This window comes from Cervus canadensis, chromosome X (genome assembly GCF_019320065.1).
Source record: "Cervus canadensis isolate Bull #8, Minnesota chromosome X, ASM1932006v1, whole genome shotgun sequence".
In the NCBI taxonomy this organism is placed as follows: domain Eukaryota; kingdom Metazoa; phylum Chordata; class Mammalia; order Artiodactyla; family Cervidae; genus Cervus; species Cervus canadensis.
In genome coordinates, this window is record NC_057419.1 from 140,891,205 (window position 1) to 140,914,273 (window position 23,069).

At 43.5% G+C, this 23,069-nt stretch overlaps 1 long non-coding RNA gene across 1 annotated transcript; it reads left to right on the forward strand.

Moving 5' to 3' along the window:
- Window positions 1-856: 856 nt before the first annotated feature.
- LOC122434577 lies at window positions 857-13,703 on the forward strand. The gene is made up of 3 exons (XR_006267419.1): window positions 857-868; window positions 2,391-2,396; window positions 13,417-13,703. It is a non-coding gene; the product is annotated as an uncharacterized LOC122434577 (long non-coding RNA).
- Window positions 13,704-23,069: the final 9,366 nt, after the last annotated feature.

Genomic DNA, 23,069 nt, shown 5'->3' on the forward strand with positions numbered 1-23,069 from the left:
AGCAACTGCCTCTTCAGGCTTCCTGACCTTGCCATGTGGGCTTCACCCAGATGGCCACTTAATTCATCAGTCCAGCAAGGACAGTCTCTGAAGCAAGTCTGCTAGCAAGACAGTGTCTTACATAATGTCACATGATCTCACAGTGTGACAGATCCCCTTTGCCATATTCTGCTGGTTAATTAAAGGTAGGTCACAGGTTCTGTCCGCTTTCAAAGGGGGAAGGTTACACACGAACATCAGGAGGCAAAGGTTCTAGGGAGTGCACTGTGGAGTCTGTTCACCACAATAATCTATGTTCAGTTCAGTTCAGCCGCTCAGTTGTGTCTGACTCTTTGCAACCCCATGAATCACAGCACACCAGGCCTCCCTGTCCATCACCAACTCCCGGAGTTTACTCAAACTCATGTCCATCGAGTCGGTGATGCCATCCAGCCATCTCATCCTCTGTCGTCCCCTTCTCCTCCTGCCCCCAATCCCTCCCAGCATCAGGGTCTTTTCCAATGAGTCAACTCTTCGTATGAGGTGGCCAAAGTATTGGAGTTTCAGCTTCAGCATCAGTCCTTCCAATGAACACCTAGGACTGATCTCCCCTAGGATGGACTGGTTGGATCTCCTTACAGTCCAAGGGACTCTCAAGAGTCTTCTCCAACACCATAGTTCAAAAGCATCAAAATTTCAGTGCTCAGCTTTCTTCACATTCCAACTCTCACATCCATACATGACCACTGGAAAAACCATAGCCTTGACCAGATGGACCTTTGTTGGCAAAGTAATGTCTCTGCTTTTTAATATGCTATCTAGGTTGGTCATCACTTTCCTTCGAAGGAGTAAGCGTCTTTTAATTTCATGGCTGCAATCACCATCTGCAGTGATTTTGGAGCCCAAAAAAATAAAGTCTGACACTGCTTCCACTGTTTCCCCATCTATTTGCCATGAACTGATGGGACCAGATGCCATGATCTTAGTTTTCTGAATGTTGAGCTTTAAGCCAACCTTTTCACTCTCCTCTTTCACTTTCATCAAGAGGCTCTTTAGTTCCTCTTCACTTTCTGCCATAAGGGTGGTGTCATCTGCATATCTGAGGTTATTGATTTTTCTCCCGGCAATGTTACCCACCTCTTTTCCCACACAGCCACACCCTTCTTCTCATACTTCTGCAGAAGAGCTAATAGCATCAGTGGTATGCTTCTGCCTGTCACAACAGAAATCCTTATAGCAAAAAAATGCACTAATCCTCTCTACTAAGGGAGAATCCAAGTTTTTATTCTTAATTCAATCTCCATCCCATCTTACATGTGAACTACAAAAAGTTAACTACCATCAACTCACCTTATATAAAGTAGAGAAGTAGGGAAAGAAAGTGAAGTATATAATTCAGTTCAGTTGCTCAGTCATATCAGACTCTTTGTGACCCCATGGACTGCAGCACACCAGGCTTCCCTGTCCATCACCAACTCCTGCAGCTTCCTCAAACTCATGCCCTTTGAGTCAGTGATGCCAGCCAACCATCTCATCTTCTGTCATCCCCTTCTCCTCCTGCCTTCAGTCTTTGCCAGCATCAGTGTCTTTTCCAATGAGTCAGTTCTTCACATCAGGTGGCCAAAGTATTGGAGCTTCAGCTTCAGCATCGGTCCAATGAATGTTCAGGACTGACTTCCTTTAGGATGGACTGGTTGGATCTCCTTGCAGTCCAAGGGACTCTCAAGAGTCTTCTCCAACACCACAGTTCAAAAGCGTCAATTCTTCAGTGCTCAACATTCTTTATAGTCCAACTCTCACATCCATACATGACTACTGGAAAAACCATAGCTTTGACTAGACGGACCTTTGTCAGAAACGTAATGTCTCTGCTTTTTAATATGCTGTCTGGGTTGGTCACAGCTTTTCTTCCAAGGAGTAGGCGCCTTTCATGGCTGCAATCAACATCTGCAGTGATTTTGGAGCCCCCCAAAATAAATTCTCTCACTGTTTCCATTTTCCCCCCATCTATTTGCCATGGGACTGGATGCCATGATCTTAGTTTTCTGAATGTTGAGTTTCAACCCAGCTTTTTCACTCTCCTCTTTCACCTTCATCAAGAGGCTCTTTAGTTCTTTGCTTCCTGCCATAAGGGTGGTGTCATCTGCATATCTGAGGTTATTGATATTTCTCCTGGCAATCTTGATTCCAGCTTGTGCTTCATCCAGCCCAGCATTTCTCATGATGTGCTCTGTATGTAAGTTAAATAAGCAGGGTGGCAATATACAGCCTTGATGTACTCCTTTCCTGATTTGGAACCAGTCTGTTGTTCCATGTCCAGTTCTAACTGTTGCTTCTTGACCTGCATACAGATTTCTCAGGAGGTAGGTAAGGTGGTCTGGTATTCCCATCTCTTGAAGAATTTTCCACAGTTTGTTGTGATCCACACCGTCAAAGGTTTTGGCATAGTCAGTAAAGCAGAAGTAGAAGTTTTTCTGGAACTCTTGCTTTTTCCATGATCCAATGGATGTTGGCAATTTGATCTCTGGTTCCTCTGCCTTTGCTAAATCCAGCTTGAACACCTGAAAGTTCTCGGTTCATGGACTGTTGAAGCCTAGCTTGGAGAGTTTTGAGCATTACTTTGCTAGTGTGTGAGAAGAGTCCAATTATGTGGTAGTTTGAACATTCTTTGGCATTGCCTTTCTTAAGGTTTGGAATGAAAACTGACCTTTCCTAGTCCTGTGGCCACTGCTGAGTTTTCCAAATTTGCTGGCATATTGAATGCAGCACTTTGACAGCGTCATCTTTTAGGATTTGAAATAGCTCAACTGGAATTCCATCACCTCCACTAGCTTTGTTTATAGTGATGTATCCTAAATCCCAGTTGACTTTGCACTCCAGGATGTCTGGCTTAGGTGAGTGATCACACCATCGTGGTTATCTGGGTCATGAAGATCTTTTTTGTATCATTCTTCTGTGTATTCTTGCCACCTCTTGATAATATCTTCTGCTTCTGTTAGGTCCATACCATTTCTGTCCTTTATTGTGCCCATCTTTGCATGAAATGTTCCCTTTGTATCTCCAATTTTCTTGAAGAGATCTCTAGTCTTTCCCATTCTATTGTTTTCCTCTATTTCTTTGCATTGATCACTGAGGAAGGCTTTCTTATCTCTCCTTGTTATTCTTTGGAACTCTGCATTCAAATGGGTATATCTATCCTTTTCTCCCTTGCCTTTCACTTCTCTTCTTTTCTCATCTATTTGTAAGGCCTCCTCAGACAACCATTTTGCCTTTTTGCATTTCTTTTTCTTGGGGATGGTCTTGATCACTGCCTCCTGTATATAATTATGTACCTAAAAAAGAAAGGCAGAAACTATGGATAGCTATAGTAGTCCTCATTTCTACAACACAACCATAGTTGTGTTTTATTTTTTTTTTTAAAAAAATTATCATACAATAAATTAGCTTCTTTTTTTAATGTACACCTCTATGATTTTTTTTTTTTTTTGGTGGTGCAGAGTCTTTGTTGCTCCACATGGGCTTTTCTCTAGTTGCAGCAAGCAGCAGCTACTCTTTGTTGTGCTGCACAGGCTTATCATTATGGTGGCTTGTCTTTTTGTGGAGAGCAGGCTCTAGGTGCACAGGCTTCAGTAGTTGCAGCACATGGGTTCAGTAGTTGCAGCTCGTGGGCTCAGTAGCTGTGGCACATAGGCTTGGTTGCTCTGTGGCATGTGGGATCTTCCTGGACCAGAGATTGAACCTGTGTCCCCTGCACTGGCAGGCAGATTCCTATGCGCTGTACCATCAGGGAAGTCCCACTTAATATGAATTTTTAACACAGGTATGTGCTCCTGTAACCATCACCACAATTAGAATACAGAACACAATTAGAATTCCATCACCCCCAAAACTCCCTGAAGCAGTCTGTCCTTTCATAGTCACATTGTCTCCCTACCCCTAATAACCACTTATCATCAGGGTTTTGCCCAACATATAAAAGACCAGATGTTCTCTTTCCCCAAATTCCTGCCACTTGTAGCCATGTGACAAAGAATTGGTTAATGACATGCTTCTGCTTGAATTTCTCAATCTATAGCAGAGCAGGAGAGAAAGCAGAGAAGACATTCTGGTGGCAGTAGTGACATCTTTACATCAACATTCTGGTTCTGAAGTAGGACTTCAAGTTCTTATGGATGCACAGACTTTATCCCCCCTTTTTGAAGGAGAGGAGCTTCTTAGTGCATCTCTTGCAGGGCCCAAGAATGGGCTCTTGTCTGACCTTGGAAATGAATTATCCAAGGAGACACATATGCTGACAAAGCAAAAACTTTATTGGGAAGGAGCACCCAGGGAAAGAGCAGCAGAGTAAGGGAACCCAGGAGAACTGCTCTATTACATGGCTCACAGTCTCAAATTTATGGTGATAGGGTTAGTTTCTGGGTTTTCTCTGGCCAATCATTCTGTCTCAGGGTCCTTCCTGGTGGCATATTGCTCAACCAAGATGGATTCCAAGGAGAAGGACTCTTGGAAGTTGGTAGGACATATGAACTAGCATCTCCTCTCTCCTTTTGACCTTTCCTGAATTCTTCCAGTTGGTGGGGGCTTGTTAGTTCCATGTTCCTTACCAGGATCTCCTGTTGTAAGGTAATTCATGCAAATGGTTATTGCGGTACCCGGCCAGGGTGGGCGGTTTCAGTCAGCAATTCCCCTAACACATCTGTGAGCCCAACAGTTCAATAAAGTCTCTTTCTGCTTTTGCCAGCCAGAATCCGTTTCATTGGCTATCTAAAGTAAGGTTGATACATGTGACCCTGGGAGCCCTGTAGCACCATCTCCCTTGAGGCCAGGCAAACAAATTATCCTGGTAGCTACATTCCTAGGCTTACACTCACTGGCAGAAGGGCATTTAATCCTTAATCTCACATTTTACTGCAGCTTCCATTTCTGTCATCAGAACTACAGTTTTTCCCCCATCCCAAAATCGCCAAGCAGTAGATTTCCTATTCTCTAATCTACTTGTCTTCCTTTGAGGGTAATGTTTTTTCTTTATGGCTGCTTTTAAGATCTTGGTGTTTCCAATGTTCTGCAGTTTCTCATGATTTATCTAACTTTTTAAAAAGTCATGTTTGACATTATTAAATTTTTATTATCAACCATCATTCTCCAAGATCTGCATGCTTTTTGCACAAGCCAAACAGGCAAATTAAATGAGGATGTAATAGAAATCACCTCCCATACATACATACATCCTTCAGATATTTGGTGGGCACTCAGCTGTGTGATTTCCCTGGGGGTGCAGTACTGACAAATACAGTGAATTCTACTTGGCCATTTCTGCTATAAATAGCCCTTACTACACTGGTCAGGGAGCAAATGTGGTAGGTCTGCCAGTTGTTGAGTATTACTATTTCAAATATTCATTCATAAACTAAGAATCATATGATATATTTGCAGATCTACTGGATCAATTGTAGATGGGTTTAGGATAAAATTTTATTTCTGGACTCCCTAAGCCCTGACTCTGACCAATCAATGACCATTGTGTTATAAACTCTCCCCCCACCGCCCCCCCACATTGGTCCTGGATGAATGTGAATTCATAATCAGTGTTCAAAACACTGAAAAGTGTGAATGTTTCTGTTACTGAGTCCAAGCTCACTCTGCTTGTGACATGACAGGCCATGTCACAGGAGACAAGATGTTGAGGCAAGGAATGATGACTTTATTTGGAAAGCTGGCAGACTGAGAAGATGGCAGAGTAGTGTCTCCAAACAAAGCTTCTTATTGGAGTCTGGACACTAGATTCTTTTATAGAACAGAGGGAGAGAAGGTGAGGAAGTAAAGTAAAAAGGCCATTTATCTTGCAAAATAGGAGGGGATGTGTTCATCTTTTCTTCAGCCACTCACAGGTTGGCAGGGTCAGATTGTCTCCCTGTGAGCTGAACAAAGCCACTTTAACATTCAGGCAGAGGGGCAGGGTTCCCTGAGGCAGGCCATTATGTACGATTATAATAACAAAAGCAATGAAAAGCAAAGGCTAAAGTCAAATAAACAGATCTAACATGGAGTCAAAATTAGTTCTTCCCTGTTACATTTCCAATTTCCTAGTGCATGGCTACCCTGGTAAATGACCAAAAGGCCCTCTGGCTAGAAAGAAAGAGGAAAGCTAGGGAGAAAATCTACAACACATGTTTATGGTATTGCTGAATCCTTCTTCAAGGAGGACCTGGCTTTCCCTTTCAGGGCCTCTGGGTATGTGAAATAGGCTTCATTCGGCCTCCATGACCTTCCCTGAGATCCAAGGAGCAGGTCCAAACATTTGCTAATTGGGGAAGGAAGAGGATGCAGAGACAAGATAGTCAAAAGAAACAGTAGTGCAGCCTTGGGGCAGAGTCCTGGTTCCCCCTCAAAGGATACACGTAGCACTATCTTTGAGCTGTTTTGCAGATACTGAAACCCCTACCAGGTGGGAGAAGTTAACAGTATGCTGCCCACACACACATAGACCTCAGACCAGTTGAAACCAGAAGGTTGATGATGTTCTTTCCCACTTACCTCACCACCAACCAGTCAGAGGAATGTCCGTGAACTTATTATGCCCTCTTTTAATCATTACTATAAAACTCCTCACTACCAACTCCTCACTACCACACACAGTTTTGAGGGTATTAGCCCATTGTGGCCCCTTTTGCCTGGCAAAGCAATAAAGCTATTCTTTTCCACATCACCCAAAACTCTGTCTCTCAGAATTAATTCAGTATTGAGGTACAAAGGCTGGATTTGGCTTCAAGAGGCCATGAATCTCCATCATAATAACTCAAATTAGATCTTTATTCACCAGGTAGAACTGTTTCTGCTATGCAGATCAAGTAGGAATTAGTAGATTGCTCATCTATTTCCATCTGAAGAATAATTAGCCATTACCAAACTTCTCTGCAGGTCAGAACATTCAGATTATTTCTCTAGCTATGATCCTGTCATGTTAGCCATGCTCACCCCATCTCTGGTCATTAAGTGCTGCCACTTATTCTCTGCTATCCTAAGGTCCCATTATTCTCATTGAAATTAGCAAGTTACCTTCAGTGGGAGCATCTCTCACCTCTGTCTCTGGCCTACTGAAGACTTCCACTGTACCATGTTCCAAGAGTGATAAGGCTCCTCTTGTCAATGTATTTTTCAGTGTCTTGTGGAAGAGAACATCCTCTAGGTCTTATGGGGGGACATGGTTAGGATGTAGGTGAGTGGATCATATATCATAAATGTATTCCAATGTTTCTATTTCCTTAAGCCTTTGGAGAACTTCCTTTACATTATACCAAGGATATCTGGCATGTCAACTTCATTTAATATGGGCTAATTTTCAGCCTTGACTTCAGTCAACCAAGCAAATAGAACCACTTTCAAGTGGGCAAGCTAGTAATTGAATGCAGAATCTCTGATAAGTGGCCCAATTAAAATTACATTCCTTCCTCCAAGGCATAGTATCCTTAAAATACATTCTCACACATATTCTCCAAATTTCTCCTATTATAAATTAGCAAAATTTCACAATTTCCTCCTTCCAGTTCAGACTTATATTTGTATTCTTAGAGCAACTGAACTGAACTGTTCAGTCACTTAGTCCTGTCCAACTCTTTGTGACCCCATGGACTGCAGCACACCAGGCCTCCCTGTCCATCATCAGCTCCCGGAGCTCGCTCAAACTCATGTCCATCTGCCATCCAACCATCTCATCCTCTGTTGTCCCCTTCTCCTCCTGCCCTCAGTCTTTCCCAGGATCAGGGTCTTTTCCAGTGAGTCAGTTCTTCACATCAGGTGGTCAAAGTATTGGAGTTTCAGCTTCAACATCAGTCCTTCCGATGAATATTCAGGACTGATTTCCTTTGACTGGTTGGATCTCTTTGCAGTCCAAGGGACTCTCAAGAGTCTTCTCCAACACCACAGTTCAAAAGCATCAATTCTTCGGCACTCAGATTTCTTTAGAGTCCAACTCTCACATTCATACATGACTATACTGTGATCTAACTCTACTTGTAGGTCTGGAAGCAATGAGAGGTGGTAGGGATGGCACATGAGGAAAATTGGCATTCCCTTGCAAGTAACTTGAGGATGCTGAAGCAAGGCAGGGCCAGCTTCATCAACTAGGGATGGCTTTTAGGGCAAAGAAGTCTCATTGATGAGGTACTTAGAATCATCTGAATTCACTCAAATATCCTCATTTCTATTCTAGGAGATCTCATCTAGTCAAACAAATGCCCTTACTTTCCCCAAAGTGACATATGACAAGGCTGTGAGTTCATTATATATTGTAATTCAAACACCTATAGGAACAAAACTCTAATTTTTCAGCTATGTGAAGCTGAATCTGGCCTGTGTACCCTGACATTGAATTGATTCTTAGAGGTGGAGTTTTGGGTGAAGTAGAAAAGAATAGCTTTATTGCTTTGCCAGGTGAAGGAGGCCACAGTGGGCTAATGCCCTCAAAACTGTGTGTTGCAACCTGGAGAGGGTAGTGAGAAATTCTTTTAATAATGGTTCAAAAAGGGCATGATCAGCTCATGGACATTCTGCTGATTGGTGGGTAGTGAAGTAAGTGGGACTCAGCATCAACAACCTTCTGGTTCCAATCAGTCTGGGATCTATATCAACAAGAGATAATAGAAACTTACTGTCCTCTGTTTCTTGAGCTGGCAATTTAAATCTTAAGATTGCCATTTTATTTTTATTTTTTTTAATTATTATATTTTGCTGTGCTGAGTCGTCATTGCTGTGTGCAGGCTTTTTCTAGTTTTGGAGGGAGGAGGCTACTCTTTACTTGTGGTGTGTGAGCTTCTCATTGTGGTGGCTTCTCTTATGGTAGAGCACAGGCTTTGGGGCACTTGGGCTTCAGTAGTTGCTGCACGAGGGCTCAGTAGTTGTGGCTTGTGGGCGCCAGAGCGCAGGCTCAACAGTTGTGGCACATGGGCCTAATTGTCCCTCGGCATATGGGATCTGCATACCGCACAATTGCACTCATCTCACAAGCTAGCAAAGTAATACTTAAAATTCTCCAAGTGAGGCTTCAACAGTATGTGAACCGTGAACTTCCAGATGTTCAAGCTGGAGTTAGAAAAGGCAAAGGAACCAGAGATCAAATTGCCAACATCCCTTAGATTATAGAAAAAGCAAGAGAGTTCCAGAAAAATATCTACTTCTGCTTTACTGACTATGCCAAAGCCTTTGATGGTGTGGATCACAACAAACTGTGGAAAATTCTTCAAGAAATGGAAATACCAGACCACCTGACCTGCCTCCTGAGAAATCTGTATGCAGGTCAAGACGCAGCAGTTAGGACCAGACATGGAACAATAAACTGGTTCCAAATTGGGAAAGGAGTACATCAGGCTGTATATTGTCACCCTGCTTATTTAACTTATATGCAGAGTACATCATGTGAAATGCTGGGCTGGATGAAATACAAGCTGGAATCAGGATTGCTGGGAGAAACATCAATAACCTCAGATACACAGATGATACCACCCTTATGGCAGAAAGCGAAGAAGAGCTGAAGAGCCTCTTGATGAAAGTGAAAGAGGAGAGTGAAAAAGCTGGGTTGAAACTCAACATTCAAAAAATGAAGATCATGGCATCTGGTCCCATCACTTCATGGCAAATAGATGGAGAAACAATGGAAACAGTGAGAGAATTTACTTTTGGGGGCTCCAAAATCACTGCAGTTGGTGACTGCAGCCATGAAATTAAAAGACGCTTGCTCCTTGAAAGAAAAGTTATGACCAACGTAGACAGCATATTAAAAAGCAGAGACATTACTTTGCCAACAAAAGTCCATCTAGTCAAAGCTATAGTTTTTTCAGTAGTCATGTATGGATGTGAGAGTTGGACTATAAAGAAAGCTGAGCACTGAAGAATTGATGCTTTTGAACTGTGGTGTTGGAGAAGACTCTTGAGAGTCCCTTGGACTGCAAGGAGATCCAACCAGTCCATCCTAAAAGAAATCAGTCCTGAATATTCATTGGAAGGATTGATGCTGAAGCTGAAGCTCCAATACTCTGGCCACCTGATGGGAAGAACTGACACATTGGAAAAGACCCTGAGGCTGAGAAAGATTGAAGGCAGGAGAAGAAGGGGACGACAGAAGATGAGATGGTTGGATGGCATCACCAGCTCAATGGACATGAGTTTGAGTAAGCTCTAGGAGTTGGTGATAGACAGGGAAGCCTGGCATACTACAGTCCATGGGGGTCACAAAGAGTCACACACGACTGAGTGACTGAACTGAGGAGCACAATTAGAAGTCATCCCACTCCATAGTTCTTGGGTTCATCATTACTGCCCAAATAATCTGCAGTAGCAGCTACCCAGACCATCAAACCTTGCGTTCAGTAGGCACTTCATTGCAGATGCCTACTGGTCATGATTTGATTGATTTGCATTTTGTGTCATGAAATACCAGCATCTCTTCTTCTGAATATTAATAGAATTAGCACTACTTTCAAATCCAATCAGGCTATCTAATCAATTCCAATTTCCCGTTTTTCTGAAACACTTTTGGACCTCAAACAAAGCTCGTGGAGGTGGTGGAATTCCAGCTGAGCTATTTCAGATTTTAAAGGATGATGCTGTTAAAGTGCTGCACTCAATATGCCAGCAGTGGCCATGGGACTGGAAAAGGTCAGTTTTCATTCCAATCCCAAAGAAGGGCCATGCCAAAGAATGTTCAAACTACTGCACAGTTACACTCATTTCACATGCTAGCAAGGTAATGCTCAAAATCTTTCAAGCTAGGTTTCAACAGTACGTGAACTGATAACTTCCAAAGGTACAAGCTGGATTTAGAAAAGGCAGAAGGAGCAGAGATCAAATTTAGAGCATCAGCTGGTTCATAGAAAACACAAGGGAATTCCAGAAAAACATCTACTTCTGCTTCATGGACTATGCTAAAACCTTTGACAATATGGATCACAACAAGCTAGAAAATTCTTAAAGAAATAGGAATACCAGATCACCTTACCTGCCTCCTGAGAAACTGTATGCAGGTCAAGAAGCAACAGTTAGAACTGGACATGGAACAACAGACTGGTTCCAAATCGGGAAAGGAGTACGTCAAGGCCGTATATTGTCAGCCTGTTTGTTTAACTTCTATGCAGAGTACATCTTGTGAAATGCTGGACTGGATGAAGCTCAAGCTGGAATCAAGATTGCCAGGAGAAATATCAATAACCTTGGATATGTAGATGACACCACCCTAATGGTGGAAAGTGAAGAGGAACTGAAGAGTCTCTTGATGATGGTGAAAGAGAGTGAAAAAGCTGCTTTAAAAGTCAACATTCAGAAAACTAGGATCATGGCATCTGGTCCCATGACTTCATAGCAAATAGATGGGGAAACAATGGAAACAGTGACAGACTTTATTTTCTTGGGCTCCAAAATCAGTGTGGATGGTGACTGCAGCCATGAAATTAAACGATGCTTGCTCCTTAGAATAAAAGCTATGACAAACCTAGACAGCATGTTAAAAAGCATGAGACATCACTTTGCCAAGAAAGATCTGTACAGTGAAAGTTATAGTCTTCCCAGTAGTCATGTACGGATGTGAGAGTTGTACCATAAAGAAAGCTGAGTGCCTAAGAACTGATGCTTTCAAACTGTGGTGCTGGAAAAGTCTCTTGAGAGTCCCTTGGACTGCAAGGAGATCAAGCCAATCAATCTTAAATGAAATCAACCCTGAATATTCAGTGGAAGGACTGATGCTGAAGTTGAAGCTCCAAAACTTTGGCCATCTGATGCAAAGAGCCAACTCATTGGAAAAGCCCCTGATCCTGGGAAAGATTAAAGGCAGGAGGAGAAGGGGTGACAGAGGATGAGATGGTTGGATGGCGTCATCGCCTCAATGAACATGAGTTTGAGCAAACCGCCAGAGATAGTGAAGATCAGAGAAATGTGGGGTGCTGTGGTCCACGGGGTCACAAAGAGTCGGACAAGACTAAGCAGCTGAACAACAGCAAGAACCCCATGGAGACTTGGTGGGGGAGGGAGCTGTGAGGAGACAGGCCTTCCTCCATATCCTCTGCTTTAGTTCCTCTCCGAAGTATCTAGATAATAGTATTTGATGCACATTTTCTGAGTTGTTTTGCAGATGTAAAAAACCTTCCCCTGTCCAAGAATGGAAGATGTTAACTACTTGACAGAGTCCCAGGCCTCCTGGAGCCTAGGGACTGATAATGTTAACCCCTGTGATACCACCCTGCTGCCTCACCATCAGCCAGTCAGAGAAATGTGCACAAGCTGATCTCAGACCCTGCAACCCTCCTCCCTCACCTGTCTTATATTTTAAAAACTTTTTATTTTGTCTTGGCATGTGTGTGTGCATGCTAAGTCACTTCAGTCATCTCTAACTCTTTGAGACCCTATGGACCATAGCCCACCATGCTCCTCTGTCCATGGGATTCTCCAGGCAAGGATACTGCAGTGGGTTGCCGTGCCCTCCTCCAGGGGATCTTCCTGACCAAGAGAGTGAACCTGTGTCTCCTAGTCTCCTGCATTGGCAGACGGGTTCTTTACCATTAGCACCACCTGGGAAGCCCATATTGAGGTATAGCCAACTAAAAAACAATGTTGTGATAGTTTCAGATGGAGGGCGAAGGCACCCAGCCATCCATATACATGTATCCATTCTCCCCCAAACTCCCCTCCCATCTAGGCTGCCATATGACATTGGGCAGAGTTCCCTGTGCTATAGAGTAGGACTGCTGAAACTCTTAGGGGAGTTCCAGACTTTAGAGCTTGAGCCACCTGTCTGCTTGCATAGCCCTGCAATAAACCTTTCTCTTCTTCAGACTCCAAAGTTTCAGTTTATTTGGCCTCACTGTGCATTGGGCACCCAAACTTGCATTAACACTATTGCCTTTGAGCACTCGTGGTACTACACCCTTCATTGGTCAGGGTTCAGTTGCAGAGATCAGAAGCCACTCTAGCTAGTTTAAGGAGGAAGCATTGTAGGGAGATTCTTTACTGGCTGAACCATCAGGAAAGCCTATGCATCTGATTAGCTGAACCTAAATCATATTCAGAATCTCAGCTGAAAGGAAGTCCAGAAAGTGTGGTGTGTCTTTTTATACTTTCCATCAACTGCATGACACACTAGGATCGGGGGTGGAATGGAGCTGAACACCAAGCTACGATACCTATCCTAACCCTCATGAAAGATTTAGTATATTTGGCTTGAATCCCAATTCCAGGATAACAGGAAACTCAGACTTCTTTCAATTTTCTTCTGTTTCTCTGAATCATTCTCTGCTTCTATGTGCACACAGACTTTCTAGTGCCTCTAATTAGAACCTAGCCAAAAACTTTAGCCATCTTCTAAAAGAAATCAAAATGTTAGGGGAAACACTGACTGAAACCACCCTCCCGGGCCAGGCACCACAGTAACCATTTGCATGAGTTATTTTATGACAGGATGTCCTGGTAAGGAACACAGAACTTACAAGCCACCACCACTGGAAGAATTCGGGAAAGGTCAAAAGGAGAGAGGAGATCCCAGTCCATGTGTCCTATCACCTCCCAGAATCCTCCTGACTGGAATCTATCTTGGCTGAGCAACACCAGGAAGGACCCTGAGTCAGAAAGATTGGCCAGAGACAGCCCAGAAATTAACCACATTAACATAAAACCTGAGGCTGTGAACCACGTGGCAGAACAGTCCTCTTGGGTTCCCTTACCTTGCAGCTCTCTGCCCTCACACTCCTTCCCAATAAAGTCTCTTGCTTTTCCAGCATGTGTGTCTCCTTGGACAATTCATTTCTGAGTGTTAAACATGAGCCCACTCTCGGGCCCTGGAAGGGGTCTCCTTTCCTACAACAAAAACACAATAAGTACTTGATGATTTTTGTCTTTTTCCTCAAGATTTGTGATATTATGAGAGAAAGACCATATCAAGGAACACGTGGCCATCTGCCATCTCACTGCATTCCTGACTGGTTCCATTTTTTTCCTCACTTACTTTTGAAGTTGATCCCTCAAGTTCATGTTCTTCCATGAATCCAAACTCTTTATATATGGCTCTTCCTGTGATACTTTCAATAATTTTATTTTTATTCCTGTTACTCTCCTTTTATCTTACTTTTTATGTTTCAACAAACGTTTTGGTCAGTTAAGATGTTTCCTACCATTTTTACTGTTGTTCTTATGCCAATTCTTTTATAGATTATTTTTAAGTTTTCCCATCATTTTAGAGAACTTTTAAAAATTTTCAGTATCTTTTTGGACTTTGGAATTTGAAAAGTCCTTAAAATGGCTTCTAGGAAAAAAAATCCATTTTCCTAACAAACACACTGACTACATTTGGAGTGGTATAGTATGTTCATTTTACTCAAACGTGAAGGCAGCGTAGATTTGCAGAAATAGTATGAACTGAGGATTTTGTAAGCCCTTGCCAATGGCAACTACCAAAAGTCACCACTCCCAGCAACTCAAGCAAAACTACTGTTCTGCTCCCATATTCACAGGTTTGTACACAGAGCCTCTTGGACAGATTTCCCAAGTTGACCAGGAGATGGAGTTTCCAGGAAAACTGGACAGGACATAAAAATGGCAGTATTTCAGCTACCTCTAGGAGTAAAGCCACGAGCTTCAGCTCCTCCAGTAATATACCTGAATGGCTTTTATGCCAGATCTCCAAGGGTTTCTCCTAGAAATTTCTGGGGCTTGTGCCTGCATTTTGAAGGGCAGACTATTATTATACTGAAGTTTCCTTCACGGTGCTTATTAAAATACAACTCTATATAAATTTTTTACAATTTTCAGAGTGATTTCATTATATAATCACCCACGCAAACCTCATTTCCAACAAACCCAAAGAAGTTGATAGGCTAAGGCCTGGCCCCCCTTTTAGAGATGAGGAAACTAAGTCAATAGTCCAACATATTACAGATAATAAATGACAGAACCTGAACAAGTACCTCAGTCAAGTCTCCTACTCATAATGCTCCCCCACCTCAGAAAATATTTGCCATAATAAAATCTGATAGGAACTTCACTGGTGGTCCAGTGGTTAAGACTCCACCTTCCAGTGCAGAGGTCATGGGTTCGATTCCTGATTGGGGAACTAAGAACTAAGATCCCACATGTCATGTGGTGCAGGACAACAAATGGCAATAGAAAACTTGAATACCTCTATGCAAAAAACAGCAACAACAAAAAAAAACACAGCAACTGATCATACCTTGCACCATACACAAAGATTAACTCAAAATGGATCATAGACCTAAATGTAAAACCAGAAGAAAAGAAGAAAAATGTCTGATAAGTTTGCATACAATGGATTTTTATTTTAAACTTTTCTTACCTGTGGAAATTGTCATCAGTTTTCCAAAGGTTCTTTGATAATTAAACAAGTTTCCTTGGATCTTTTTGAGCAGGGGACATTTTCACTGTTAGCCCAAGGTAAAACCACTACTCCCAGGCTCACAATTTCACAACATAGTCCTGTCATTCCTGGGTGTCCATGAAAGAGCTACACACATCTACAGACTCAATATGAAATTTGAATTTAAGTTGAATTTTCTCCCCCACATCCTCAGAGATCAGAGGAATGTAAGGAAATGGAACAAGTACATCCTTTCTGTCCAGTGTAGACATCGGTTAGGACAAGACGCTGACCCTAGACCAATCTGCCTAGGTTTCATTGGTTCAAGGAGGAGTTTTCATGCCCGAATCCCACCACTCACCCTTCTTCTCTTCAAAGTTTTCCACTGAGGTACTGATGAACCTATTTACAGGGAAGAAATGGAGACACAGACACAGAGAATGGACTTGTGGACACAACGGGGGAAGGAGAGGGTGGGACAAATTTGAAAGAGTAGCACTGACATATATATACTATTATGTGTAAAATAGCTAGCTAGTGGGAAGCTGCTGTATAACACAGGGAGTTCAACCTGGTGCTCTGTGACAGTCTAGAGGGGTGGGATGGGGAGTGGGTGGGAGGAAGGCTGAAGAGGGAGGGGATATATGTATACTTATAGCTGATTCACATTGTTGCACGAAACTAACACAACATTGTAAAGCAATTATCCTCCAATTAAAAAAATAAAATAAAACTAATAGTAAAAAAAAAAAAAAAGGTTTCCACTGAAAAAGCTATAGGCACACAGAGTGATTAGAACAGCAAGCAAAGTGTCTTTTATTAATAAAAGCTTGATATGAGAATTCAGATACACTTGATAATCCCTCCTCCCCTCATTCTCTCTGTTTTAGGGTTCTCTGGTTTCACAAATTAATCAGAAAACACAACTTAAGCTACTCCTCCTCTGAATCTGAGAATCTAAGGTGGTCAGAACAAACGTGGCCTGACCTGATAGCTCAGTTGGTAAAGAATCCGCCTGCAATGCAGAAGACCCTGGTTCGATTCCTGGGTCAGGAAGATCCGCTGGAGAAGGGATAGGCTACCCACCCCAGTATTCTTGGGCTTCCCTTGTGGCTCAGCTGGTAAAGAATCTTCCTGCAATGCTGGAGATCTGGGTTTGATCCCTGAGTTGGAGAAGGGAAAGGCTACCTACTCCAGTATTCTGGCCTGGAGAATGCCATGGACCAGAGTTGGACAAGACTGAGTGACTTTTACTTAACTTAAATCATTCTGAACAGGTGGAGCCAACAATATAGTCACAGATGTATAGATCACTTTTCACTGTGATGACCCTGCTCACCAGTGAGATGTAGCATAATGATTGATCTCAGACCCACCATATTAGCAGCTTCTATGCAGGAAGAGCTAAGAAAGAGGTATAGCAAACATCAGGTTGTAGGTAACAGAATTTGCTCTGCACCATGGACCAAAGCTGAAGCATGGAGAGGAGGCTTAAAAATGTTCCCTTTCCTAATATGAGAGAGAATACACTCACTGTTCCACATATGTTTGCTGGGGAAGAGTTGATTTTGATGTTGGCTCCCTCTCAGGTTGCCATGGTGATGACAGAGAGAAGAGTAAGTGACAGCATAAAGAGAAATCCAGTGTCATCCAGAGATGCAGTGTTCCAGGAGGAAGTAACAAGATTCCCCTCACAGTAGAACCAAACTTGCTGGGGCTTCCAAGTAACATAGGGTCTGAGGAAGAGGTCTTTGGGCTCAAAGACCTGTTATCTCCACAGGGCTTGTGTTGCTATCAATGTGTCAGAACGAGAGGATCCTAGCCTCTGGTACTGACACTCAAGCCTGGGTTCATGTCAAATGACACTGAGGGCTATTATAATATTGCTTCCCTTAGTGCCTGCAAATAGGTGCTACCGATCAGGACCCACACTGATGACACACATCAGCACCTCCCAGTGTTTGTACTGACTCAGGGAAGATTTGCCCTTCTGAGGCCCCGATGGTTCAGTCCAAAACAAGTGGCTAACCAAGTTGGCTGTGAATACAGGACAGCAGTTAATTTCTCCCACAGGTTGGCAGGGGAGATAATGTTCATCTCACCTCAAACCTATCATCTGACATTTATGTATTTTTGGCATGTGTTGGAGATGTGGCTATCTTGGGTAACCAGTCCAGGGAAGTTGCTGTCATTTCTTTTAGGAAAATAATACGGTTTGACAGTTTACAGCAGATGCAGTCCTGGTCTTAGAAACAGGAAACCTTTTGTCAGAGTGCAGTGATGTGGCTTCCACACAATAAGGCTGTATTCTGGATTATAGATGCTTCATGTTTAGCCAGAGCTCAGAATGACTGCAAGGGTTAGTAGAAAAGCCCTGGACTCAACATAAGATTTAGGGGTCCAGTCTTGGCTCCTGTACTGACTTGTGGGGCAAACTTGAACCAATCGTTTCTCTCATCATCTTCAATTTCCTCATTGAAAGATAGGAATATCTCATGGGGAGTAGTCAGAGACTCAGATGAGACCATGGATGCCAAGCTGCTCTGAAGTGCAGAAAGAGCCCAGCCTGTGTGTAAAGCCAGCTTACTAACATTCACAGGATAGTGAAGGACAAGGATGTACAGTCCAAGGTACTTGAAAGTATCCATGGAGAAAAACAAATGTTTTAACCCATTTCTTGCCCATAAGCCTTGGGTAAGTGTTGACAGTGCCTCCCTTCAAGGGAGACAGCGAGCTTGGAAGCACCAGGGATCTAATAGAGCCAAATAGGATAAGACAGGGAAACCTGGCGTGCTGCAGTTCATGGGGTTGCAAAGAATCGAACAAGACTTAGTGACTGAACAACAAGGGAAGTCAAGGGGAGCCAAGGATGTGATTACCAAAATGATACCATGATGGGGTTTCCCTGCTGGCTCAGATGGTAAAGAATCTGCCTGCAATGTGGGAGACTTGAGTTTGATCCCTGGGTCAGGAAGATCCCCTGGAGAAGGAAATGGCTACCCACTCCAGCATTCTTGCCTGGAGAATTCCATGGACAGAGGAGTTTGGCAGGCTACAGTCTATGGGGTTGCAAAGAGTAGGACACAACTGAGCCCTGAAGTGTGTGTCCAAAAAGGAAAATGATTATATATATGCACACATTTTTTTTCCATTTATTTTTATTCATTGGAGGCTAATTACTTTACAATATTGTAGTGGTTTTTGCCATACATTGACATGAATCAACCATGGATTTACATGTGTTCCCCATCCTGATCCCCCCTCCCGCCTCCCTCTCCATCCCATCCCTCTGGGTCTTCCCAGTGCACCAGCCCTGAGCACCCGTCTCATGCATCCAACCTGGGCTGGTGATCTGTTTCACCCTTGATAGTATACTTGTTTCAATGCTGTTCTCTCTGAACATACAAGCAATAAATGCTGGAGAGGGTGTGGGAGAAAAGGGAACCCTCTTATACTGTTGGTGGGAATGCAAACTAGTACAGCCACTATGGAAAACAGTGTGGAGATTCCTTAAAAAACTGGAAATATGCACACATTTTATAAATCTATATCTACCTATCTATACACACACACACAAACACACACACGACACACAACACATGACACACTGAGTCTCAGAGTACATGCCATGTACTCTGCTAAGTATTTTACATGTATTATCTAATTTAAACTTTACAACTACCCTGTGAAAGTATTATCATGCCTATCTTATAGATGAAGGAACTGAGGCTTAGAGACTAATTTGCTATTTTGCCTGTCATCGTTTAGCTAGCAAAGAACCCGTATTTGCAATCCAGGTGTAGTGTGTGTAGTGTGACTCCACAGACTGTTTGTATAACCACCCGGCACTAAATTGTTGGCCATAGAATCTCCTGGGTGCCTGGACCTCCTGATCCCTCACCCAGTGCTAAAGGTTTAGGGTCAGTTTAGAACTCAGCCACCAGAAGGCGCTGCCTCCCATGCTGTTAATGGGCAGCAGTTGAATTGATGAGGACTTGTGCATGCTGCGTGCTAAGTCGCTTCAGTAGTGTCCCTACTCTGTGCGACCCTATGGACTGTAGCCCGCCAGGCTCCTCTGTCCATGGGATTCTCCCAGCAAGAATACTAGAGTGGGTTGGCATGCCCGACCCAGGGAATGAAGTTGGGTCTCCTGCGTTGCAAGCAGATTCTTTACCATCTGAGCCACCAGGGAAGCCAAAGCTGGCTATTCTCTCTCAGGGAGGGAATTCTGGAAGAACCCAGAGCCCAATTCCAGGTTGTTCTTGAGTTCTCGCTCAACCCCTTTTAATTCACACTTAGCCCCAGGGCCCAGATTTCCCCAGTGATGGAGATAGAAATGCCTTGCACATCAGTTTATATGCTTCTCTTCCATGTAGGCCACAGGAAACCAGGCAAGGTGCCTGTCTTCTCAGAACTCTGAAGGGAAATGAGTAGAAGGAGGAGCCGAGTGGTTAAGAGCCAGAACTCTGTGCCTACACTGTCTGGGTCTCCCTCAGGTTCCCCACTTTCTGGCCTTGCTGAGGTCATCTCAACTCTCTGAGCCCCTCTTTCCTATCTGTAAACATGGGGATAGCACCTCCCCACCCCACCCTGCTGGGATTTGGTGAGCCTTGTTCAGAATAAAGCATGTGGGGTGCTGAGCTCAGTGCCTGCTGCATCTCAGGAGAGCTGGGCTATTGAAAGTTTCTCCTTTTGGGCCCAGACCCTTCAGCCAGAAGGAAGCTCACCCAGCCAGAATGGAGTCCACACAGAGGTTGCACAGCGCTGAGGGGTGGGAACAGAAGTCCCTCATCCGGCCCTGGCCTCTGGTAGCCCTGTGCCCCAAAGAGCCCAGGCTCTGTGAGAGGCTGCCACTGCCCAGCAGGAGGCCCTCAAATATCCCTCTCTTGGTGACACCTTTCAGCAGCCCTCAGCTCTTCCCGGCTCAGAATTGTTCCTAATCTCTGATTTACTTCCCTCTAGCTGGAGTTGAAACATTTTCTCTCTTGCCCTCTCCCAAATTGAATCCTTCACCAAGCTCTGTAGACTCCACTTCCTAAAAGCACTGGGGCTCTGCCGTGAGACAGACCGGAAGCCTGGTTCTGCTGCTTATTACTGGTGCAACCTGGGGAAGTGCTGTAATCATTCAAATCTGGGCTCAGCCATTGATTCATGGTGTGACCTTAGGCAGATTCCTTAAACTCTCCAAATCTCAGTTTGTTAATTTCTGAAGTGGGGATAATAACAGTACTTATGTATCAGAGTTGTTGTAAGGGTTAAATGAGGTAATAGGGTAAAGTGCCTCATCCTAAGAAGTGGCCATGCTCGTAGTAACCTCCACACAAACACACAAACCCAGGGACAAAATCCTTACTAACCTTAAGTTTATCATTCATAAATGGACATAACAGTGGTGTCTCTCTCAGGATTGTTGTGATTATAGTACCATAGGAGATCATGGTGGGTAATGTGAGCAGCAAGCGCCTTGGACAATGTATGACTACCACTTCCTAAAGACTCGCTCTTTGCCAGGTTTTCTACCTGGGTTTGTGCACTTGCCCAGAGGTTGCTACAAGCCTTGCCAGCTGGGGAGTAAACCCAAAACATAGTAACCAACACCAGGCCCCTGAGAGGTCTAAACAGTGAACTCAGGCCACCTAACAACTTTGTTTGGGAAGAGGATTGGCCACCATTTTACAACAGGGGCCTGGGTCGAAGAGGAGACCAACTGCCCACTAGATAACCACACAGGTACAGTCCGGGAGAAGAGGAGAGAGGTGGAGTTGGTAACAACTGACCTTGACACCTGAGGGGAGTGGGCCTATGGATGGAACCAGCAGTGTCAGATATGGGATTTGAACTGAGGTACATCTGCCTCCAAAGCTCATGCTCTTAATCACTATAATATTAATGCCTGGCATGGAGGAGGTGCTCAATAAACATTCATTTAATGAAGGAATTCACACAGCTGCCTCTTTGTGGAAAGTTTTCTCTCTCCATCTCTACCTGGGCCCATCCTTCAAGGCCCAGCTCAAATGAAGACTTGCACTCAACCAAAGTACCCTGTTCTCATTGCTATGGGGAAAACAGGAGCTGGGATGAGGAAGTATGGGCAACTAGGATGGGCCAGTTAGGTGGAGCCAGAGGAAGGACTCAGTTTTGCAAAGATTTCCACCCCCTCCCGAGTCTGTGCACTGGATTTGACGTTGCTACAATGACTGGATACATCCATGACAACAAAGCAACTCACACTGTACTCTGATTAGTCAGAACAGTGACTTCCAATCCCTTAGCAACTATGTCGAGGGAAGAGGATTGGAAGCCATTTCAGGGCAAGGGACTGGGAGGAAAATGAGACAAAATGGCTGCCACTGCACATGCTCAGTAAGGGGGAGGAGAGAGGGAAGTGAGAGGAGCTCATTGAGTTAAGAATTACTGGCCCAAGGGTTTTAGGATCTTTAAGCCACTGGGGATTTAGGGATTTGTAATTCTATGCTACATAATACCCTAAAACCAAAGATATTGGGATTCCAAAGATTTTAAATTCCTACTACCTATGGTACAAGGACTTGAGCAATTTTTGAGCTATGAAATGCTCAAATGAAATGAAATGCTGGGAGCCTAGGACCCAAAACAAGGATTTTAATCTGAACACTGGACATGTTAAAAATACTAATCCCTCTTCAACTTCAAATCAACCTTGGTTTAACCCTTGGGATAGTGGTTTCAAATAGTCTTTCACACCATCTAGAGACCTCTGATGGTACCTCACAAAAAGGGAGTGAAGAGAGTTTGTTTACATAGAAAGGACACCAAAGTAGGAGTTCTGTGTCTCCCATTATAATTCCCAGGGCAGCTCCATCTTTATCTGGCTTGTATGTTGGCCCTCTGCATTCAATTCAAAAGAAGGGTGTTCCTGCTGAAGCTCAGAAGATAAGTTGAAGTCATATTTGCCTTCTGTTTCCTTTTGTTTGTTTGCTTAATGGGGGACAAACAATACATGATGTGATTGGTAAACCATCAAATGGTGCCAGGGAGATCCGGTGGAGATGCCTGATAAATCAATCTTTAGTTGAATAAATCCAGTCATTAGCTGACTCTAGCCTACTAGCTGATTTCTATCAAAAAATTAATGATAACCACTGCTACAACTATGATTACTATGAATACCATTACTTATTGTGTGCTTTTACTATGTGCCAGGAGTTGTGCTAAGTACTTTAAATATATTATCTCACTGAATCCTTACAACAACCCTGAGAGGAAGTATCATGACTTTTCCCATTTTACAGATGAGGAGACTGGGGTTCAGAGTGGATAAGTAACTAGCCCAAGGTTATACAGTTAGAAGATTGGTAAATTCCACTGTACCTGCAAGCAGAAACAGAATGGCCTAAAAGAATTAAAGTGATCAAAGGTCAACTGCCTGGCAGCCTTAATTAAGGAACGAAGTTAAATTTTGACCAATAGATGGCACCAGTGTATGTTTAGTGGGCTGCCCAAGGCTGTGTCCAATTAAGGGAAGTCCCAATGAGGGCTCAGAACTGAAGCAACCTGTCTTAAGTTGAGAGAGGAGAGAAAGAAAGAGGGGCAGTGTTCTGCTCCTGAATCAGATAATGCTACCCTGTCCTGTCTGTAGCTCAGCAAAGACATGGGAAGTCAACAAGTGAGAAGATCTGCAAATCTTTTTCCTTCAACATTTTCTGGGCACCTCTCTTGTGCCAGACAGTGTGCTGTGCAAACAAGCCACGTGGTGATATCAAAC